Source organism: Tasmannia lanceolata, unplaced genomic scaffold (assembly GCF_043159265.1).
Source record: "Tasmannia lanceolata isolate RefF3 unplaced genomic scaffold, GAP_Taslan_0.1 ptg000023l, whole genome shotgun sequence".
NCBI classification, from domain to species: Eukaryota; Viridiplantae; Streptophyta; class Magnoliopsida; order Canellales; family Winteraceae; genus Tasmannia; species Tasmannia lanceolata.
The window spans coordinates 10,103,270-10,126,099 of NW_027518700.1; the positions used below are offsets into that span (position 1 = coordinate 10,103,270).

Below are 22,830 nucleotides of genomic sequence, written 5' to 3' on the forward strand. Positions count from 1 at the left end.
CTTATAAGTAATTAATCAAATCCACTTTCCAATTTACATTGATTATATAGAACTTTATATTTGTTAATCAACAATCATTCATACGAAAGGGGAAAGCCAATGGCATGAATGATTGGGATTTTCCAAACACAAAATCCTACACAATTTTTCAATTGAGTAGATTGATTTAATTGTAATTATTTCTCCTTCCCCATAGTTTCAACTAAACCCTAAGTAAATAGGATTTAGTTACTCATGAAGAAGGGAAGAAAAACAAAAATAAACGAGATAGATGGGAGAAGAATTGCCATATAGAACTTGAAAGAAAATTAAACAAAAACTAATTACTTCTTCACTAACTTGAATTGAAACAAAATTACATCAAATTGAACTTAAAATAAATAACAAAAATTAAATAGAACTTAGTCTTTTTCTCCTCCAACTTTGGTTGCATCTTCCTCCTTCAAGCTTTAATGTCACCTTGAGTTTGAATGGTGGATGATGATGCCTTGGATTGAGAGTTGAAAAGAAAAAGAAAAAGAAAGAACAAGAAAACCTAAGGGAGAGAGCTTGAGAGTAGTGGAGAGAAAAAGAGAAAATAGAGTGAGGAAAGCATGGGAGAGCAAGAGAACTTTTTTAACAAGAGGGCATAGGGAGAATATGTAAGAGAGAAGGGTGATAGAGAGGAGAGTTCTTTTTTATTCTTTACACCAATATATGGAGGGAATCTCTTTCTATTTACAAGCCCCAAGGAAGTTCACAAAAATAACTTGGCATCTTTGAAATTTTAGCAACTTCCACCTTGTGTGTATAATTTCAGCAACTTTGTACCTTGTCTTGGTAATTTGGGCCATTTTTGTTGACTTTTTCCTCTTCTCTTACGTAGAAATGGGTGGGAATTTAGCAACTTTCTCTCATTCTTCATGGTGGGCCCAACCTATATTAAATGTGCAAACAAGTAAAACAAGTTAGTAAGTGGGTCCCATTTGCATTATATAACATATAAGACAAGCTATTTTTGAATCCAAAACCGTGGAATGCTATTTTTAATCTTCAAGTGGGTCCCACAAATGCATGTATAGCAATTAGGAAGTTGCTATTTCTTTCAAAAGGAAACGTGGGTTGTAGAGAGTTTTGCATGTATTTGGTAATTTCCAAACTGTAAATGGGTCCCACTATTGTTGTAACACAATATGGCAATTGCCAAAGTTGAGGGCTGCTTGTTGATGATATCCACACTCCTTGTTTATTTTATACTCGCACCCCATTCTAATATTAAAAGTTTCTGCCTTGGAGCACGCTGGATTTGCAAACATCGTTAGAATAACGTGGGGCCCACCATGAATATAAGGAAACTGATATTTACGCCCCCTTTGCATGTGCTTTCGAAAATCCCATCTCAATAGAACTGTACGTGCATGCATGTACTCATATAAGAATCCAATGGAAAATTTAGTTGCCCTTTCCATCTACTGCCACAAAGAACCTTCTTTAAATATAATATGTGAGTTGAGAAAGTAGGCCCCAATACATATACGGATATTTCTTCAAATTCGAACCATCTCTTTCTTAGTGCAATTCCTATTTAAGATATTTGGTTATTCTCTAAATGGCAAAACTGCCCCTCCATCATATATATGTCCAAAAATCCCATAAGCAACTTCCATATGATGATGTGACCGTCCATTTATTTAAAACCCCCTTCCATGCAGAGAGGTTATGCCCCTTAATCGTTTCTACAAGGCAATCTGAACTGTTCACTGGATGGTCCATAAATAGATCCCTTGGATTATTTCCTTTAGATGATCCAAACCGCTCATTATGTTGGGCTACAAGATAAATTAATGACGCACCTCACCCATTGTCGTATGATGATCTAAACCGTACAAATGATGGGCGATAATATAGAGTGGTTGCACCCCTAATTCATCTTCGTAGAACGATCCACACCGCCCATTTAAAAGTACCCAAATTGGTTTTCATAGGACAATCCAACCGTCCAATTTGTTGGCTGCAAGGTAAATATGATTGTGCCCTTTTGAATAATTCCAAAGAACAATCTAGACCATCCAAATATTAGTGATAAAAACTACTTTTAGGGGCCACTTGTTCGCTAATCCAAACCATCTAGACTATGAGCTTTGACGGACTTTTCCCAAACCATTTCTATTGGATGATCTAAACTATTCATTTAATGGGCCGTGATGGTAATCAAGTGCACCCTCTAAATCATTTCCATAGCTGATCCGAGCCATCCAATTTAATGGTCCACCATGTAACTTGATTGCTTCCCTTAAATAACTCCAATAAGGTAATCTGAACCGTTAAATTCAACCCAGTTAGAGCATCTTGAACTCGGCCACCAAAGTATCTTGAAATTTTAGATTTTCTTGAAAATTGATTGTTTTCCTTAGGAATTTCATCTCCTTAGCTCTATTTTCCGTGAAAATCCATAAATAACCATGCAACACCAGAAACACACAAAATACATTAGTAGCACCGCTTTAATTATCAAATATGCATGCTTTTTACACCTACAATTCACACATAAATGTGCTCATCAAACCTCTTTGAACCCAAAACCCACTTCGTCTTCTCCGGCCAGCCCATTCCCACCGGCAGATCCCATCCCCACCTCTTTTCTGCAAATCCGTTGATTCCGGCAATCTTGCCGGAATCCGATCGATTGCCATTCAATCCGGCCTCCCCATCACCGCCGTTTAGCACCACCACCGCCACCATCACTCCCTCTCACCATCTTCTTCCTCTTCATTTATTTTATTTTATTTTTTTAGACAAACCCACCACCTGCAACACCCTAACCCATTTCCACCTTCAAACCCACCCGACTCCATCGGCCACCCCATCCATCTTTACCTTCATCCTCTTCTCCTTCCCCCAAACCCACCTCCATTATAACCACTACCTGAATCAGCCAAACCCTCGACCATTTTCATTTCCAACCATCTTCTTCCTCTCCACCTTAATCACCCATTTTCTTAAACCCTTTTTTTATTTTTTTATTTTTCTCCGGTGGCTTCAAACGGGATCCGGCCGTGCCTCTTCCATCATCTGCAGCCGATTGGATCTCTCCACCATCTCCTTTCTACTTGGCATTTTACCCTCATATCTCTGCTTGATTAGAGAAGACAAAGAGCAAGAGGGAGATACAAAATTTCCAGCCCTCATCTTCGGCCATTATATCTGCTTGGTCATCGTCGTGACCGACGTCTCAACCTCGCTGCGATTTCGCCATTGTTTGATGTTAAAGGTTCTGTCCAGATCTAGAATTCGAGGATCTTGCGGGTCATATTTCTCTATCAAGTTTTAACAGAGGTGAATTGATATATACTCGTCTCATTGCATTAATAAGGTAATATCTGATTTTTTTTATATCCTCCGTTTAGCATGTTTAAGTTTTAAGGCAAATATTGGTTAGAGCTGATTGAATGTTAATGATACTTGATTGTAATTCATGGTGTTTCAGTAATGTAATCTGGATCTAAGTCTGTGGTACCCTGATCCCGCGAGAGGGGTGTGGGGCGCGAGCCGCCGCTCTCTCTCTCTTGGTCTCTCGTATCCACGCGATTGGCGTGTGCATTTTATTATTGATTTGAATTAATCTTTCCTGTGAACTTGGGATCACTAAGGCAATCCGAATTCCACACGAAAGAGACTGACAGAGTCGCCACCTAGATGTGGGATCTAGGACCCGTAATTAACCAGAAATCTAGACTCGCTACCTGGTTACGAGAATGGAAGGTATGGGGAGTTATCCACCACATGCACCATTCTTGCCCGATAATCGGTCTTCGATTCCAAAAGCTAACTCTTTTAAATTTATTTTAAATGGCTCATTCAACTCTATGTTAATGTGCGAACTAAGTGACATGCATCCTATGATCTAATTTCAATGTGAATCCTAAATGTGTATCTTGATTTATTAATTTGTCTGGATTCAATCTAAGTGAAAGTTCTCCTAAAATTCTAATTTCATGGAAAGTCCTAAGTGATTTGATCAAGCATTTACAAGAAAATTAATATACAAAACACCACAATTTGTTTGTGGTGCCGACTCGCGGGTGGTATGCCATCAGACATCCAAGCTGCCTACGTACCCAAGCCTCACTGGGATCAGAGTCGACGTAGTTCGGTGCACCTAAGCTAAGTTACATATGCCTAACTCAACTAAGACACCGACCTAGACGGGATTGACTGTTTCAACAGTTTTAAGAGAAGTTATTTAATTCAAGTTGAGGATTTTATTATCTTAGGATTTCATCGAAGATGCTATATGATTCTTATCTAAATGCAAGTTGTCCCTTAGACTAATGCAGGTTAGCCTACATCCTAGTTTACTAGGCTTGTCCTATGGAAAAGATCGGGTGACTAGTGTAACTAAACCTATGGCACGGTTGCTATACATAGCAAACGTCCGTGATGAGGCTGGACTCCTGACTCTAGGACTCCCTAAAACCTAAGACTCCCTAAAACTTAGGACACGACACGACACGACACCAGTGTTCCTAAATTGGGCTCTAAGGGTTCCTAAAGGAATTTTGAATCCACCGGCTCTTGGGAATCTCGAATTCTTTTGGGTTTGTGGAAACTTTTAGAGTTTTCTTGAAGCTTTTATTATCTGAAGGTATTTAGTGTGTTTGGTAGCTTTTAAAGTTGTTTATTTAGAAGGTTTTAGTTTCATTTGAAATTTTTAGTGGTCTTTTGGTTAATGGCTTTTAACGGATTTTTATCAGTGGATTTTAAATGGGTGAATTTTAGTTTTGTTAATTTTAGGTTGGATGTACTTTAGATTAATGTCTTTCGATTTTGGTTTGGAAAATGACGTTAACACAACCAAGTTTTGACAATTGCACAAATTCGACAAACCATTGACCATTAAAAGATCTGACAAATGCAGCCCACTAAAACTGTCGTAACTCTTTAACCGCTTGGCCAAATTCAACGTACAAACATGCGTTGGAAAGATCTTTTATAGGGCTACAACTTTGTAGTTCTCCATTGTTTGTAAATCTGTGATTTAGAGGTTCGAATTTGTGTTGCAAACAAAAGGACAGCAACATTAAACTGGAAATGCCTAAAGGTGTGCCGCAACCATTTTGGACTTAACTTTTTAACCGCTCGCTGTCTGATCTAGCACGAATACTCGTTGGAAACGGCACGAAAATATCTACGACTTTGTAGTTAACCATTTCCCACGATTCTGTTGTTTAGAGGTCGAAAAATCTGTTTAAAGTCTAACAGCTAGCACTATGACGGGAATGATATTGGCACCCCCATGTTTTCTTTTGATAGTTCTTATTTTTTTAGTGATTAAAAGACGGTGAATATGAAAAATGGCTTGAATGGGCCTGAGATTAGATTCAAATGGGATGTTTGAAAAAGGGGTTGTTTTTATCTACTTGGCAAGGTGGGGTATGGATATTGGGTTCTTGAGATTGAGTGGGGGCTGTTGTTATCAAATTGGAGTGGGGGCTGTTGTTATCAATTGAAAGATGGAGGTTTTGTAAGCCAAATTAAATGGGTTTTGATAATTCATGTAAAATTCAAGTTTTCTTTCTTGTAAATGTTCAAAATTTTTAATGAATTGTTTTCCCAAAAGAAATCTAAATTCCCTAACAAGCCAATGATTTCAACATCCCATTGCAAATAGGTTCTAATGACCCTAACACATTAATCATATTTAGCATAAGTGAGAACATGACCAAGGCCAAACTAGTACAAAATTAAACATGACATCAACCAAAATATACGCAAAACAACACTCAATCCTACAAATATAGAAAAGAAAATAAAATTCCAAAAGACATACCTTTTTGTAGACGATATTCCATGCAAACTTATGGAGAAGAGGGATTTGGTCTAGAGAGAGGGCTTGAATTTTCTAAGAGAGGGGTTCTCTCCTCTTTTCTTTTTTTTCCTTCCTTTCTTTGGTAAGATGAGAGGGTATTTATAGGAGAATGGGATAGGAGGTTAGGTGAGGTTAGGTGAGGTTAGGTAAGGTTAGGTGAGGTTAGGTGATGTTAGGTGAGGTTAGGTGAGGTTAGGTGAGGTTTGGATGGTTATGATGGGAGGAGAGGTTAGGTGAGGTTAGGTGAGGTTTGAATGGTTAGGATGAGAGGAGAGGTTAGGTGGTTTTGGATGGTTAGACCCAGGTCATGATCTGCCATTGATCTAACGATTTACGGAAATCGGGTCTCGGAATGGAATCAGGGTCCGGGCTATGAAGTGACCCTAGCTTATTTTGTCCCGATTGATGATCCGTAAAGTCAGATCAAGATATTAATGACCTAAAACATATAAATCAATGATAGAGGGGGTTCTCACATGGATTTAACACACTAATTTATTTGTTGATTAAAACAAAACAAAATGGGGTGTCTACAGATGCCCCTCTTTGGTAGAGATGACGTAGTCATTGAATACCAAAGTTAAAAATGACAGAACCATTTTGCGTAGTTTTAATCGACAAAGGACTCTCTAGATACAACGCACCTTAACATAATGCCAAACCTTAGATGAAACCCTAGAACTTGAATAATAATAAAAACTCGATGCGGCGCCGTTCACAAATGGGCAATTAGAGAATGAGATATCATTTTCGAATGGATTCTGAAGGGAAAGGACAAAGATCGCTCTCAAACAGTTTTTAGAAGGAGATGAGACGCCGCTCACAAGCGGGTTCAACGAGGATAAGAAGCATTCCCAAATGGACTTGGATAATGAGGCACCGTTCACAAACGGCCTCAAGGAGGATAGAAAACCATTCACAAATGGACTCGAGAAAAGAGGCACCGTTCACAAACGGGCTCAAGGAGAAGACAAGACCATTCACAAATGGACTCGAGAAATGAGGCACCGTTCACAAACGGGCTCAAGGAGGAAGATACCATTCACAAATGGATTCGAGAAAAGAGGCACCGTTCACAAACGGGCTCAAGGAGAAGACAAGACCATTCACAAATGGACTCGAGAAATGAGGCACCGTTCACAAACGGGCTCAAGGAGGACGATACCATTCACAAATGGATTCGAGAAAAGAGGCACCATTCACAAACGGGCTCAAGGATAAGACAAGACCATTCACAAATGGATTCGAGAAATGAGGCACCGTTCACAAACGGGCTCAAGGAGAAGACAAGACCATTCACAAATGGACTCGAGAAATGAGGCACCGTTCACAAACGGGCTCAAAGAGGACACGAGACCATTCACAAATGGACTCTGAAAATGAGGCACCGTTCACAAACGGGCTCAAGGAGAAGATGAGACCATTCACAAATGGACTCAGAGAATGAGACACCTGTTCACAAACGGGTTCGAAGAGAAGACGAGACCATTCACAAATGGACTCGAGAAATGAGGCACCGTTCACAAACGGGCTCGAAGAATTTAGGGATTTTTTTATGAACTTGAATTTGACGTAGGAATGGATTTTTATTTTTATTTTTTAATTAAGGATTTGGATTTGATAAATTTTTTTATTTTTGGAAAATGAGGTACCGTCCGCAAACGGGCTCAAGGAGAAGATGAGACCATTCACAAATGGACTCAGAGAATGAGACACCTGTTCACAAACGGGTTCGAAGAGAAGACGAGACCATTCACAAATGGGCTCGAGAAATGAGGCACCGTTCACAAACGGGCTCGAAGAATTTAGGGATTTTTTTTATGAACTTGAATTTGACGTAGGAATGGATTTTTATTTTTATTTTTTAATTAAGGATTTGGATTTGATAAATTTTTTTATTTTTGGAAAATGAGGTACCGTCCGCAAACGGGCTCAAGGAGAAGATGAGACCATTCACAAATGGCCTCGAGAAAAGAGGCACCGTTCACAAACGGGCTCAAAGAGGACATGAGACCATTCACAAATGGACTCAGAGAATGAGAAACCTGTTCACAAACGGGTTCAAGGAGAAGACGAGACCATCCCCAAATGGACTCAGAAAATGAGGCACCGTTCACAAACGGGCTCAAGGAGAAGACGAGGCCATTTGCAAATGGACTCGAGAGATGAGGCACCGTTCACAAACGGGCTCAAGGAGAAGACGAGGCCATTTGCAAATGGGCTCGAGAAAAGAGGTACCGTTCACAAACGGGCTCGAAGAATTTAGAGATTTTCCATGAACTTGAATTTGACGTAAGATTGGATTTGATGAATTTTTTATTTTTTTGAACTCAATGAAATCGGGGATATTATGGATCGTGCCCGACAAAGATGTTGGAAACTAGGACTTTGACGAATGATGAAACGGCAAACCTTTGGAACGAAGAACCATTACTAGCAAGAATGGATTAGGAACATTTTTATGAAACTTCAACAAGATTTTTCTCAAAGAGACTGCTGGTCTTGTCTTCTGGGGATTTTGATAACTGAAACCTTGAACAAGACATTTGAGATTGGTAATTTAGAACAACGACTCTCATGGAAAAGCGGGATCTGCTTCTTGACAGGTGTTTAGATAAACATTTCTTGACCAGGATAACTAACCGGAAGGGAATTATGAATTTGAATGGTTCATCTTTCTGAGAAATTGGCTCAACCACCATTGCATCTGAGGTTCTTCCAAGCTTAAGGTGCCTTCCTGGGGTATGATCTTTTTACGGAAGCTGGGCTTTCTGATGTTTCTACTTCTGAATTTTTCTGAGCTGATCTTCTTTGAAATGAAGTTGTTTGACTAAATTCTCGAGCTCTTTCAGGTATAATTGCAGGGAGCTGCCTAGGCCTGGCCTCCTTCACCAAGACAGTTACATCATTTGGACATAGGAACGACAATTGACTCTTTCTAAAGAGAAAACTTAGATGAAAGGCACTACTCAAAGGATTGAGCAGCCCTGAAGGAGTGAACTTAGAATAATAAAGATTGACTGACTATACTGACAAACATAGTGATGCTTCTGACTTAGTTAATGTTTTGTTTGGTAAGTCTATCCTTTCAAGGAATAGTTTTTCAATTGGTAAACACCGGACTTCTTCCTCGAAACAGTAATGCCTCAAGAATTTAATTACGACCCCTAAGATTGCTTAGCTTCAATGCCCCCAGTTTTGAGGATATCACTTGAATTTGCTTGAACTTCAGTTGATCTTCAGTCTTGATACCGGCTGTTGCCTTCTTATACTGATTCTCTTACCGTGACCAAGTCACCTCTTCAGGGTTTTTAACTTGGCGGACCGCGCTAGCCTTAACTTTTGCCTGAACCACCTTTCTAGGTTTTCGATCCAGCAGGCTATCCCCTTAGCTTTTGCCTAAGCCGCCCTTTCGGGTTTTCAACTTAGCAGGGGAATGATCTTAAATTTTGCCTAGACCGCCCTTTCAGGTTTTCAGTCTAGCAGATCTTCAAACTCCGTTATTTTTCTTATTCATCATCATTTCATTTTTTTATTGTATCTCAGGACCTAGCTCATTAGTTCTGAACACCAGAAGGACTTTTATAGGTAGGATAGGGCTTTTCAAAGAATGGCTTAAGGCTCAACAAAGATTTCGACCGAACCTGTGAACAGGTCGCCTACATATCCCAAGGTAGGAATCAGGTCGTGTGTAGTTCAGGGCGAATGCCCCTAGTTTGAAGATAAATTGTTTGATTTTTTTTTCCTTTTTTCTTTTCTTTCTGGAACAATTAACTTCTCTTCTTTTGGAACTTGTCCCTCTCTTCTTTTTTTTGAAAGGATTGAATTTCTTTTCCTTTTTGAATCGACCGAACTCGGTTCAACCGAGTTGCCTACGTACCCCAGTATAGGGATCAGGTCTCGCGTAGTTCGGGGGAATGCCCCAAGTTTGATGGGTTTTCAAGAAAATTTGATTTAGGCTCGAAGGGTTTGCAAATCGGTATTCTTTTGACATTGGGTTTTGATTTTGGGATTTAATCGGCCAAAGGAGGCCTTTCGATGTTCAGATTGGGAATCGATCTAGGTTACTAGAGTCTGTCTGGTACTGATTATTTATTTCTTTTTTTTCTCTTTTTTTTTTCACGGAGTTTGACGGCATTTCCAGGTAAGATAATGGATTTTCTTCTTTCAAGATTCTAATGCGTGCTTTCGGCTTTCATAGAGCGAAACTTGTTCCTTGACATCCTCCATCTATGGATTTGTAACTCTTGATATCTGATGACCACTTTTCAATACTTGTTCTTGAACTTCTTATCTTGAATTTGTTGGCTTCATGTTATGAATTTGAGAACCAAGGTCATTGATTGGAAATATGAAAGTTATTTCCACTCTATGCCCCTTGCATAGCATATGATATTCACTTCATTCTTTCTTGAACCTTCTATCTATGTCTTGCCCCTGGTATCGGTTGTAGCTTTTCTAGACAATCTTCTTATTCTTGAAATAATTTTATCAATTCTTCACACTCTTTAGAGGGTAATGTATTTTCAATCGGCATTCACTGAATCAAAGTTTCAGTGCCAGTGTTTATCATTTCAATTTCATCTTTGAAAGGTTGGGATTGGCGCTCCTCCTCTCGTTCAAGTAATTGCTGTGACTCAAGTGGAGTTTCGTCAATTTTGTCCTCATTTGAAGAGGGAGTCTTATTTTAAGATCAGAAGCACACTTAAGAACAGACACAAGTGAACTTTTTGGAACTGACCGAAATTTTATTTAAAGAAAAGCTATTACATCAGACGACCTATCCTGAACATGCTCACGATTCACAACTCTAAATAAGAAAGAGAAACAGAAGATAACTTGCCTGGACTAGGCATTGACCTTTAACTGTAAGACCGGACTCAACAATTATACTGACCATGATGACTGACTCAACATAAAATAGTAAGTGACAAAAACTTTAACTGCTGCAACTGTTTGGCGTTGAAGGCTCGGCGAAGGCTGGTTCGTTCTGAACATCATCATGGCTGATACTTTCAATTTTGGACAATGATGACTGATTCGCATAGGGAAATGCCCCTAGCTCAATGATTCTGAGAGTGAACTCTGAAGGACTTAGCAAAATAATCTTGAAAAAGGTAGCCCCTAGAGGAGGAACAGACCAGGGGTACAAGCAAGATTGGATTATCTGGACCAGGCATGATCAGATCATGAGAACGCATAATCGAAAGATTGTGAGATTCTGCATCTGCCAGTTAGGGGATGGCATGAAGATACGATCGAATCGTATGACAGAAGAACGAAAGACGCACGATCAAAAGATTAGATGAGATAGCATAAGATTGCTTTCAACGGATAGATCATGAATGACTAATCCTATGAGATCTTTGAAAATTATGGGATTTATATCCTAACCCAAAGGGAAATTTTTTTTTTTTTTTTTTCACATTTTATCAGTGTTACCTGAAGGCATCAACCCTAATCCTAATCTATCGGAGTGGAGAGAGAATCTCGACTCATGACTTTGTTCGTGTATCTAAGGACCGATCGTGACCATTGGAAGATGGACCACGGCCTAATCTAGACACCAATGGGTAGGATATCCTAAACTAGGCTCACACACATGATGCACATGTGTTCGTATACTACATGCATGTGTGGGTTAATCTAGGGGTAAGGCCAAGAGTTCCCTTAGCGCGAATCCCTGTTCGATATACTGTACCAGTGTCCGGCGTATCAGTACGTGAACAAGAGATCCGTTTACGTACCATAAAGGTACTAGGCTAAGGGTGGAATGCTTCTCTAGCACAGAGGCACCAGGTGATGAAATCCCAGTCAACCATGCTAGATAACACTCCGGGTTCCTAAAATAGGACGTGTGTGCACGTGAGATGCAAGAGTTTAGATGCAAGTGATGTAAGTGTGTGCAATATGTTTGCGCAATCTATGATGCCCTCAGGTTTTGTTAGGTTAAGTTCGAGTAAAATGTGATGAGAAAATAAAACAAGACAAACTAATCTAACAAGTATAGAGTTTTTATGAGCCATTTAAAATTAAATTCAAATGAATTATCTTTTGAAGTTTTAATGAAGTTAGGTGATCCCCAGCAGAGTCGCCAGACTGTGGTACCCTGATCCCGCGAGAGGGGTGTGGGGCGCGAGCCGCCGCTCTCTCTCTCTTGGTCTCTCGTATCCACGCGATTGGCGTGTGCATTTTATTATTGATTTGAATTAATCTTTCCTGTGAACTTGGGATCACTAAGGCAATCCGAATTCCACACGAAAGAGACTGACAGAGTCGCCACCTAGATGTGGGATCTAGGACCCGTAATTAACCAGAAATCTAGACTCGCTACCTGGTTACGAGAATGGAAGGTATGGGGAGTTATCCACCACATGCACCATTCTTGCCCGATAATCGGTCTTCGATTCCAAAAGCTAACTCTTTTAAATTTATTTTAAATGGCTCATTCAACTCTATGTTAATGTGCGAACTAAGTGACATGCATCCTATGATCTAATTTCAATGTGAATCCTAAATGTGTATCTTGATTTATTAATTTGTCTGGATTCAATCTAAGTGAAAGTTCTCCTAAAATTCTAATTTCATGGAAAGTCCTAAGTGATTTGATCAAGCATTTACAAGAAAATTAATATACAAAACACCACAATTTGTTTGTGGTGCCGACTCGCGGGTGGTATGCCATCAGACATCCAAGCTGCCTACGTACCCAAGCCTCACTGGGATCAGAGTCGACGTAGTTCGGTGCACCTAAGCTAAGTTACATATGCCTAACTCAACTAAGACACCGACCTAGACGGGATTGACTGTTTCAACAGTTTTAAGAGAAGTTATTTAATTCAAGTTGAGGATTTTATTATCTTAGGATTTCATCGAAGATGCTATATGATTCTTATCTAAATGCAAGTTGTCCCTTAGACTAATGCAGGTTAGCCTACATCCTAGTTTACTAGGCTTGTCCTATGGAAAAGATCGGGTGACTAGTGTAACTAAACCTATGGCACGGTTGCTATACATAGCAAACGTCCGTGATGAGGCTGGACTCCTGACTCTAGGACTCCCTAAAACCTAAGACTCCCTAAAACTTAGGACACGACACGACACGACACCAGTGTTCCTAAATTGGGCTCTAAGGGTTCCTAAAGGAATTTTGAATCCACCGGCTCTTGGGAATCTCGAATTCTTTTGGGTTTGTGGAAACTTTTAGAGTTTTCTTGAAGCTTTTATTATCTGAAGGTATTTAGTGTGTTTGGTAGCTTTTAAAGTTGTTTATTTAGAAGGTTTTAGTTTCATTTGAAATTTTTAGTGGTCTTTTGGTTAATGGCTTTTAACGGATTTTTATCAGTGGATTTTAAATGGGTGAATTTTAGTTTTGTTAATTTTAGGTTGGATGTACTTTAGATTAATGTCTTTCGATTTTGGTTTGGAAAATGACGTTAACACAACCAAGTTTTGACAATTGCACAAATTCGACAAACCATTGACCATTAAAAGATCTGACAAATGCAGCCCACTAAAACTGTCGTAACTCTTTAACCGCTTGGCCAAATTCAACGTACAAACATGCGTTGGAAAGATCTTTTATAGGGCTACAACTTTGTAGTTCTCCATTGTTTGTAAATCTGTGATTTAGAGGTTCGAATTTGTGTTGCAAACAAAAGGACAGCAACATTAAACTGGAAATGCCTAAAGGTGTGCCGCAACCATTTTGGACTTAATTTTTTAACCGCTCGCTGTCTGATCTAGCACGAATACTCGTTGGAAACGGCACGAAAATATCTACGACTTTGTAGTTAACCATTTCCCACGATTCTGTTGTTTAGAGGTCGAAAAATCTGTTTAAAGTCTAACAGCTAGCACTATGACGGGAATGATATTGGCACCCCCATGTTTTCTTTTGATAGTTCTTATTTTTTTAGTGATTAAAAGACGGTGAATATGAAAAATGGCTTGAATGGGCCTGAGATTAGATTCAAATGGGATGTTTGAAAAAGGGGTTGTTTTTATCTACTTGGCAAGGTGGGGTATGGATATTGGGTTCTTGAGATTGAGTGGGGGCTGTTGTTATCAAATTGGAGTGGGGGCTGTTGTTATCAATTGAAAGATGGAGGTTTTGTAAGCCAAATTAAATGGGTTTTGATAATTCATGTAAAATTCAAGTTTTCTTTCTTGTAAATGTTCAAAATTTTTAATGAATTGTTTTCCCAAAAGAAATCTAAATTCCCTAACAAGCCAATGATTTCAACATCCCATTGCAAATAGGTTCTAATGACCCTAACACATTAATCATATTTAGCATAAGTGAGAACATGACCAAGGCCAAACTAGTACAAAATTAAACATGACATCAACCAAAATATACGCAAAACAACACTCAATCCTACAAATATAGAAAAGAAAATAAAATTCCAAAAGACATACCTTTTTGTAGACGATATTCCATGCAAACTTATGGAGAAGAGGGATTTGGTCTAGAGAGAGGGCTTGAATTTTCTAAGAGAGGGGTTCTCTCCACTTTTCTTTTTTTTCCTTCCTTTCTTTGGTAAGATGAGAGGGTATTTATAGGAGAATGGGATAGGAGGTTAGGTGAGGTTAGGTGAGGTTAGGTAAGGTTAGGTGAGGTTAGGTGATGTTAGGTGAGGTTAGGTGAGGTTAGGTGAGGTTTGGATGGTTATGATGGGAGGAGAGGTTAGGTGAGGTTAGGTGAGGTTTGAATGGTTAGGATGAGAGGAGAGGTTAGGTGGTTTTGGATGGTTAGACCCAGGTCATGATCTGCCATTGATCTAACGATTTACGGAAATCGGGTCTCGGAATGGAATCAGGGTCCGGGCTATGAAGTGACCCTAGCTTATTTTGTCCCGATTGATGATCCGTAAAGTCAGATCAAGATATTAATGACCTAAAACATATAAATCAATGATAGAGGGGGTTCTCACATGGATTTAACACACTAATTTATTTGTTGATTAAAACAAAACAAAATGGGGTGTCTACAAAGTCAGCTTAGTAGATTTAAAGGCTGAAATCTGTAGATTGTTTCTGCATTGGTCGTGTTTGATTGTATACCTTGTAATTGGATCGAATCTTGGAAATAACTCCCTGTTGGACATGAGATAGAGTTCATTTTCTATGTTTAATCTCCATATTCCCATTCCTTGCTTCTTATCGGATCGGGGCTTTTGGCGTATACACTTAGAAGTGAATAGAAGAATGATTGATGTGTACTCTTAGAAAGTAATTGATGCTTCTGGGTCAACTTGACTTCGCGTCATATGGAATGAATCGGTCGAAAGAGTTCCCTTATTCTCTTCTCTGTCACTCTGCCCTCTCATTTTACTCTGAAGCTTGGGATGTTTGTATGTTTTCTATGATTTTAGTCTTCGTGCATGATTCCTATAGGACTTTTAGGATCTTCTCTGTCCCTCAAGATTCATTGTAGCCTTCGAGATTACCTATAGAGTGTCTTCAAGATCTTCCTCTCGTGCCTGGGGTTTATCTCTTGTCTCCTTCGGCATATTAGGTTTGTTTATAGGGTTAGGGTTGTTTCTTCTCTAAGATTATCACTTTCTACAGGGTTTGAGGGGTTTCCTTTCTTTTTGAGATTGTTCTTTGCGCATTCCTTTGGATCATTTTTGAGTTTCGGGATCCCATCGATTTTGGGGGCTATTCTCATCTTTCTCTTGGGTTCGGCGACGATGGAACGTTTCTTGAGCCAACCTCTTCCCTTCCTGCCTTAGAGTTCTCACAGATTAAGGGATTTCCTTCTCTCAGAGCGTTTAACTGCTTAGAACCCTTCCTTAGTGGCTGATTGTTCAGGAGTTCTTCCTATAGGGTTCTTGTTTGTTCCTTTTGTTTAGAAGTCTGCCCTTAGGGTTAGAATCTTTTTCATCTCTCGTTTATTTAGGGTTTTCCCTCGCGGGTTAGATATTGTCTCCTTTGGAGATTGATTAGGGCTCGTTAGTTTTGTTTTCGTCTCTTCGAGATTGTTCTTTTCTTCGGGACTTTAGTCCCCCCTGTTTGGATTTCTTTCCCCTTAGGCTTTAGGGATCCCGTTTTCCTCTAAATTACTCTACCGCGATATGGTGGGTAAGGAGGCTCTTCTATCGGATCCCCTTTAGCCGAAGGGTGTTAACGCATCTTTTAATCGTCAAAAATATAAAAAACACTTCAAAAACATTTGAAAATATCAAAAACCTTTAAAAAATCTAAAGTGTTGAGTGTTTTCTTTTATAAGCGTAGTTTGAGAGTTCGTTTCGAACTACGTTGGCTTGATCCTCTTTCACGAGGTACGTAGTGCAGCTTGGGATCTTCATCCCAAGTCCAGCCAAACTTTGTAAATAAAAAATGCTTTAACCTTTCAACTTTAAAACCTTATTTTTAACAAAAATCTTCCTCTAGAGTTAGGAGTTTGTCCTAGATAAAGAGTTTTAGAGTTAGGAATTCGTCTTTGATTTGTTGTGTGCTTGTTCGTGTTTGTTTTAGAGTTAGGGGTTTGTCCTAGCTAGGAGTGCCTCCGTCCGGTTAGTTGGCGATTCACATCGCCGACTGATGACTAGGTCTTGGATACGTTAGCAATCCTATTATTTTCCTTAGGGCGCACAGCCTAGTTACACATAGGTTGTAGGAACCGCCTGCATTAGCTTAGGGCTAACCTGCATTTAGTTAGGGCATATAGGGTGTCCTAAAATCTACAATTCACTGGAATTTAAATAATTGTACAAGAAGCTTTAATAATTAGTCCGGTCTTTTAGATCGAGTCTAAGATAGAGGTCTAGGTGTCTTAGGCATCCTAGTTTAGAATAGGTGCGAAGAACTACGTTGCCTTGATTCTCGTGGAGGCGGGGATACGTAGGCTTCTTTGGATGAATACCAGACCATCCGAGGACTCGGGCTAAACGTTTAGAGTCTTAGGATTTGTTGTGTTGTTATATTGTATAGTTTGTTGTGTTTTCTTACTTTTTGTGCAGACCTATACCTTTAGCTGTAGCATGTATGTGTTTGTTCACCAGAACTTAGACACCCTTTAGGAATGTCACTCATGACCTAGTTATCATTAGGTGACATTTATTTCGGTTCTTTTGTGTGCTTATTTTCATCTCCGAGACATGCATGATTAGATAGACGTTTTCTCGGAGATGCGTGTTCCCATTTCATATGATTTTTGCTTGAAATTCTTCAAGGTTAATAATAAATGGCATAAGAGACCAAGTGTTCGCACTCGGGCGAATTGGGGGCGCTCTTCGGACCTTCTCCATTCGTCATCAGGCACGAACCTTTTGTATCTCTGGTTATCCATTGCAAACAGAGCATTTGTTTTGGTTCCATGGCTTGTCCATGGATGGCGACTCTGAGTTATTTTTCAGATATATCTTGGTTTTGAGCCCTGGCTCCGGATCAGGATGTATCTCTTTCTTTTTTATATCGCCACTCATGCTATGCTGTGAGGGTGGCATCCGTTTCGAGAGTTCCTTGGCAGAGCTCTCTTTCCGTTGTGGAGATCTTAGAGGATTGCAGAAGGGATCTCGCGTCCCTCGGCACTGTCCTCAGGATCGGGGTCCACAGGCTGGCGACTCTGCTGGGGAGTTCTTGAAACATTGCCTAACTCTGTTAGAATGCCATTTTTGCTAACTTTGGAGGAATTTGGGTTAAAATCATCTTAAATGGGAACCTTTTCGCTTAGAATCCAGGGGCACCAGATAGGTGCGTAATTAAAACAAGAGATTCACACACTGCACATCATGCATTATCCTATTTTTTATTCCTTTCATTGTTTTTTTATTTGTTTTCATTATTGGCTCCATGGGATAGATTCAATGCGTGCTCGACTGGGATGTCATTACACCCTGATGGTACTGTTGAGTCTATTTCCAAGCTATGCGCCGGTGCTGCAGCTGTAAACATTGGGCGTACTTGTGTTTACAGCAGCCGATGAGCAATGAAGCATACTATGTATAACATTGGGCGTACTTTTTTTATACATATTAAGTATGTTTCATACGCATAGTACCCATTAGATTGAGTCCGGAGCCCTACTTTGTTTTATATATTATGTATATACTTATTGACCTAGTGAAACCCAACTAGGAGGTACCCGTGTTTATATAAGTATATTGCATTCATATAAGGTTGAACATGTGTTGCTTACACATGTGAAGCCTAGAGTTAGGAGCCTTGTCCCATTTGTAGACTAGGGTAGCTCACCTTGCGTGGCTACAACACGGTCCTAGTACACTCACTGGTCTGTCGCAAGTCGAGATTTTCTCGACTCCGTTAGATTAGATTAGGGCTGGTGCCCCTGGTTAGGGTGTGTGTATATATATATATATATGTATATATATGTGTGTATAGTGTATTATTCTTAGATTAGGGCTTATCCTTTCGAATAAGATTTCTTTATCTATTTCAGTCATACCATTCTTTCAGACCCGGTCGATGACTCTTGCTCTTGCTTGGTCATCATCCAGATCGCGGTCTACCCTGTCATCTTTATCATATGATTATTCCTGTATCTCGGATTTATATCCGTTTTGTCGGCTGTCTGATCAGGGCCTACTTTCTACTGAGATTTTCTGACCTATTATCATTGATTAGAGTTCGTTCACTATTTCAGTTTTGGATCAGGCCAATGATTCTTGTTCACCACCTTTTATAGCCTGGGTTCATTTCTTGATTCTTTGTTATCCATTCTTCTTGCTAGCTGTTAGACCAGGGCCTGTCTATCAATGAAGTTTTCTGGTCTATCCATTAGCCACATTGTTTCATTCCCCAGCCTTCGGACCTGGTCAGTAATTTTCCTCTATCATTATTTTGACCATGGTCTGCCTTTTGTCTCTCGAGTGTATATTTGTGTCGTTCCTTTGTACGTGACTTCTTTGCTGAGTCGATTTCTAGTTACCTTCTTGTACCTATACCATTTGTTGAGTTGATTGTCTAGATTAGGACTCATTTTCAGTGGGTATTCCTGGTCTAATTCATCCTATCTACATTCTCTGGATTTGGTTGGTGGTATTTCCCTTGCCATTGTTGAAACCATAATCTGTCATCTCGTCGTCGGATTGTACATATCTCTTGTTTGTATATGATTCTGTCAGTTGATTAGATTAGGACCCATTTCTAGTGGGGGATTCCTGGTTTAATCAATTGTATTTACATTCTTTCAGATTCACCTGACGGGTGGCCTGTACTTGTCACTCTCAGGGCCACAGTCTACTTGCTGCCCTTTTGATTGTATATCCATTCTTTGTTGTGTCTTAGATCTGGTCGATGGCTTGTCCGGTGTCTCTATAGCCATGATATATCTTTGGTCACAAATCCAACCCATGACCAAGCGTCGTCATTCATGGTCAGTCCTTCATGTGATTACATCTCCGTGGTGGCCATATTCTGCTTACTGATTGTGTGCTTATCTTGCCATCATTATTTGAGTGCAAGTATCCTTGCTGAGAGTCCTACATTACTGAGTTTCTATTCATTTACCCTTATGTTGAGTTGTGAGGATCACCCTGTATAGCCGTCATGCTGCCGAATTTTATATAAACACCTTGAGCGTGATCGCTATCTTTTCAGAGTTATCGATAAGCCATGAGTTTACTCTACCACGATCCTTTTAGGGCCGTCATGCTGCCGGATTTTACTTAACTCATTTTCAGTATGATCGCTATCCTTTAGGATTATTGATAAGTCATGTGCTTACCCTTCCATGATCTTTCTTACAGTTCTGCTGTTAGTTTTATCCTAGGGAGAGATGTGTTTGTATTATCTCTTGTTTCAACTTGTGTATATCATTTTCATGAGATTGCCTCATACTAAAGTCAGTGTCTGTCAATTCCATGACATGAGTCTGACCTAATTCACCTTACCCGTTGACAGCATCAGTTTTCCCTCCCTGCTCAGACAAAATGGCCATATCTGAAGATTTCCTAAAGAAAATGCAAGAATCGGTAATGAACCTATCTAGGGAGTTCTCTAATGTGAAGGAGGATTTCAACCAGCTGAAAAACCTAGGTAATGAGAACTCTTTGACCTTGGAGGAGTCTGTAGTCCAAAATCCTCCTCCTCTGATCTCTGTTCCTGTCCAGGCCATTGTAGAACCAATCAGTGGTTCTAAAGACAAGGAGCATGTTGACGAGAAGAATCTGCCACTTCCCACTGCCGTAAGAAAAGAGGAAGAACTTGCAAAAGAAGTTGAGAAATTACCTCCTACGGTCTCTGTTCCTATACCAGCCGCAGTAGCGTGTCTTGATGATTTTAAAGGTAAGCAACATGTTGAAAAGGAGTGTCTTCTAACTCCTACTTCAGAAGAAAAGGCGAAAGAACTTGTTAAAGAGCTTAAGAAGTTAACCTTTGATCAACAGAATGTGAAGAACCCAAAGGGCGATAACAAACCTGTTGTTTATTCCAAGAAGATCGGCGGTATTGAGTCATCTCATCAGGCATCTCAAATTGTCATGCATAAGTCTGATGAAGTAGAAGAGAAATCAGTAAAGAAACCTAAGAAGATATTCACTCAATTGCCGAGACCTCCAGCAGTCATTCTCCGAAAGCTTGTTAAGGATGGGCAGTTGAAACTTATGGCTCCAAAGCCACCACCTAAGGTTCTTCCAAGGTTCTACAACAAGGATGAATACTGTGAATATCATCAAGGCCCTGGTCACATCACTAATTGTTGTCGCTCTCTCAGATTTGCAATCCAATACCTCATAGATAGAGATCGTCCCATTTGGCCCGGGTTTAATGCTACACAGCATCCTTTGCCAAGACATGTTGCAATTTCTTCAGTTGGTACTAAAGCTAACTCGATGGTTGAGCCTTTTGAGGATCCCATTATCACCGCTCATCCCACCTTTGAGTTAGGGAGTTCTTCAGTTATAAATTTGGGAATGTCAGAGTTTGAGATGTCAGGAGGTGGTTCTATGCCAGAAAGAATATCACCACTGCCAGTTATTGAAGATCAGCTTAACCCGGATCGACAAGATTTGCGCCACGGTTGAACCCCCAGTCATTAATATCATGGAGGAAGGAGTACTACTCATAAATTTCTAGCGCCGGTTCATCATTATTGAAGAAGTGTCCTGTGCTGTTAGGTTTGTCTTTCGTTGAGTGTACACCAACTTTTCTCTCGCAAAGTTGGTAAGTCATATTGTGTTGATGTCAAAAAAAAAAAAGAAAAAAAAGAAGAGGGAAGTGTATGTCATGTCTGTCAGTTTTCTCATCGAGTTAGTTTTTTTTGTTTCCTGTCAAATCAAATGTAAAGCTCATAGAGGCGTGTCTATGAGTCATTAATGCAATCGAAAGTTTTCAATTCAATAAAGTTGTTATTTTTGTATCTCGGATATCTTATTGATTCGCTCTTAGATTTAATGTTTAAATAACTAAAGACCCCCTTCTCGGATGAGAATGCAGACGAAATTCACCTCGAGATCTGAAAGATGGTCAAACGAGAGGAAGAGCGTCGAGCATAGCCACTTGAAGAAGAAGTCGAAGCCATTGATAGTGGTATCGAAATCCAAAACTCGAGAAAGATGGAATGGCAAAACTTTATCTCCCGAGGAGCGCAAAGAATTGATAAACCTGTTTAGGGGGGTTTAATGTAGTCTTGCTTGATCCTATAAGGATAAACCAGGGGAATGCCCAGTCGTTGCTCAAAGCAAGATTTCATTGGCTTTAGACATCCAGTTGAAAAGTGAAGATTTTAAAGAGCGAAACATCAGACATCCTTTGGAGCTGATGAAATATTGAGAGAAGAGTTTCTGGCAAGGAAGTATGATAAATTTGAGTCCTAAAAAATAAAAAATAAAAAAATAAAAAAAAAAGAAGAAGAAAGACAATGGGTTGTGAAACCTTAAGCATAAATTCAAGATCTTCGATGTGGGAATGGAGCACAGCGGTTGAAGTTTTGCCTGAAAAACCGTCAGACTCTTCGAAAAAAAATTTCATAGTCTTTGACCCTTAAGCAAAAGAGCTTGTACATCAAATACGCCAGGAGGCCATCCTTGATAGTCTGAGCTTTTATAGCCAAAATCCTAATGTTTTAAAAATCTTTTTGTAAACCCTTTGGGCCTAAAGTAAAATAAAATCATCTCTTTTCAAACACATTATAAACCCGGGGCATTTATGTACCCGAACTACGTCGGACCTGATCCCCATCTCTTCAGGGGTACGTAGGCAACTTGATTAATTCAAGTTCGGTCAAACCTTGGGATAAAATCCCTTTCAAAAATTTGAAGCTAAATGCTAAACCATTCTTTGAAAAATCCCAAAGCGAACTACGCGGATCTGATCCTCCATTTTTGGGGTACGTAGGTAGTCTGGCTAGACCAGATTCGGTCCAAATCGTTTGAACTTTAAATATCCCACCCTTTTGATCCCAAGCCTTCCTAGAAAGTCCTTCTAGTGCAAGCGAAAGTTGAGACAAGTGGTCTTTTAGACTGAAAACTTGTAAAGCAAAAGTTGTGACTTCTTTTGAAGAGAGAAATCAAGGAGATGGAGAAGTAGTCTTCAAACAGCACAGGATCCCGGAACCCGAGAAGTGTCAGTGAGACTTGCTTTGATATCCTTTTTAAACTAGGGGCATTAAAACCGAGCAATCCGAAGGGGGTAGTAACCATGACGGAAATCCCGATGGAGGAAATTAGATCCTCTTGACATGGTTTTCGAGATTACTCGGAGGGTGGCTGACCTTACCATTTAAAAAATAACCCATTTTATCTAAAGGTGAATCAAAAGTGAGTTGAGTTCTTTGAATAATGTACATCTTCTTTGATAGAGTCCTTGGGAGTATGTCCTTCATTTATATTTATTTTCTTTCAAGGTCTAAGTTGTCCGGCACTGAAAGGAAGGGATGTATACCTTTTAAAATGAAAGACCCTGGTTTAGGTATCCTGTTCGGACAGGCTGAATATGTCAAGTTTCAAGCAGTTGGTGTCGGAAAGAGCGAACCTCAAATAGTGGTCAATGAAAGGAGAAGTCTTTGAGCTTAGCCA

General features: G+C 39.7%; 1 long non-coding RNA gene across 1 annotated transcript; it reads right to left on the reverse strand.

Annotated features, from left to right (window-relative positions):
- Window positions 1-308: 308 nt before the first annotated feature.
- LOC143856514 (uncharacterized) lies at window positions 309-6,056 on the reverse strand. The gene is made up of 2 exons (XR_013238256.1): window positions 5,810-6,056; window positions 309-916 (listed from the first exon to the last, which is right to left on the reverse strand). It is a non-coding gene; the product is annotated as an uncharacterized LOC143856514 (long non-coding RNA).
- Window positions 6,057-22,830: the final 16,774 nt, after the last annotated feature.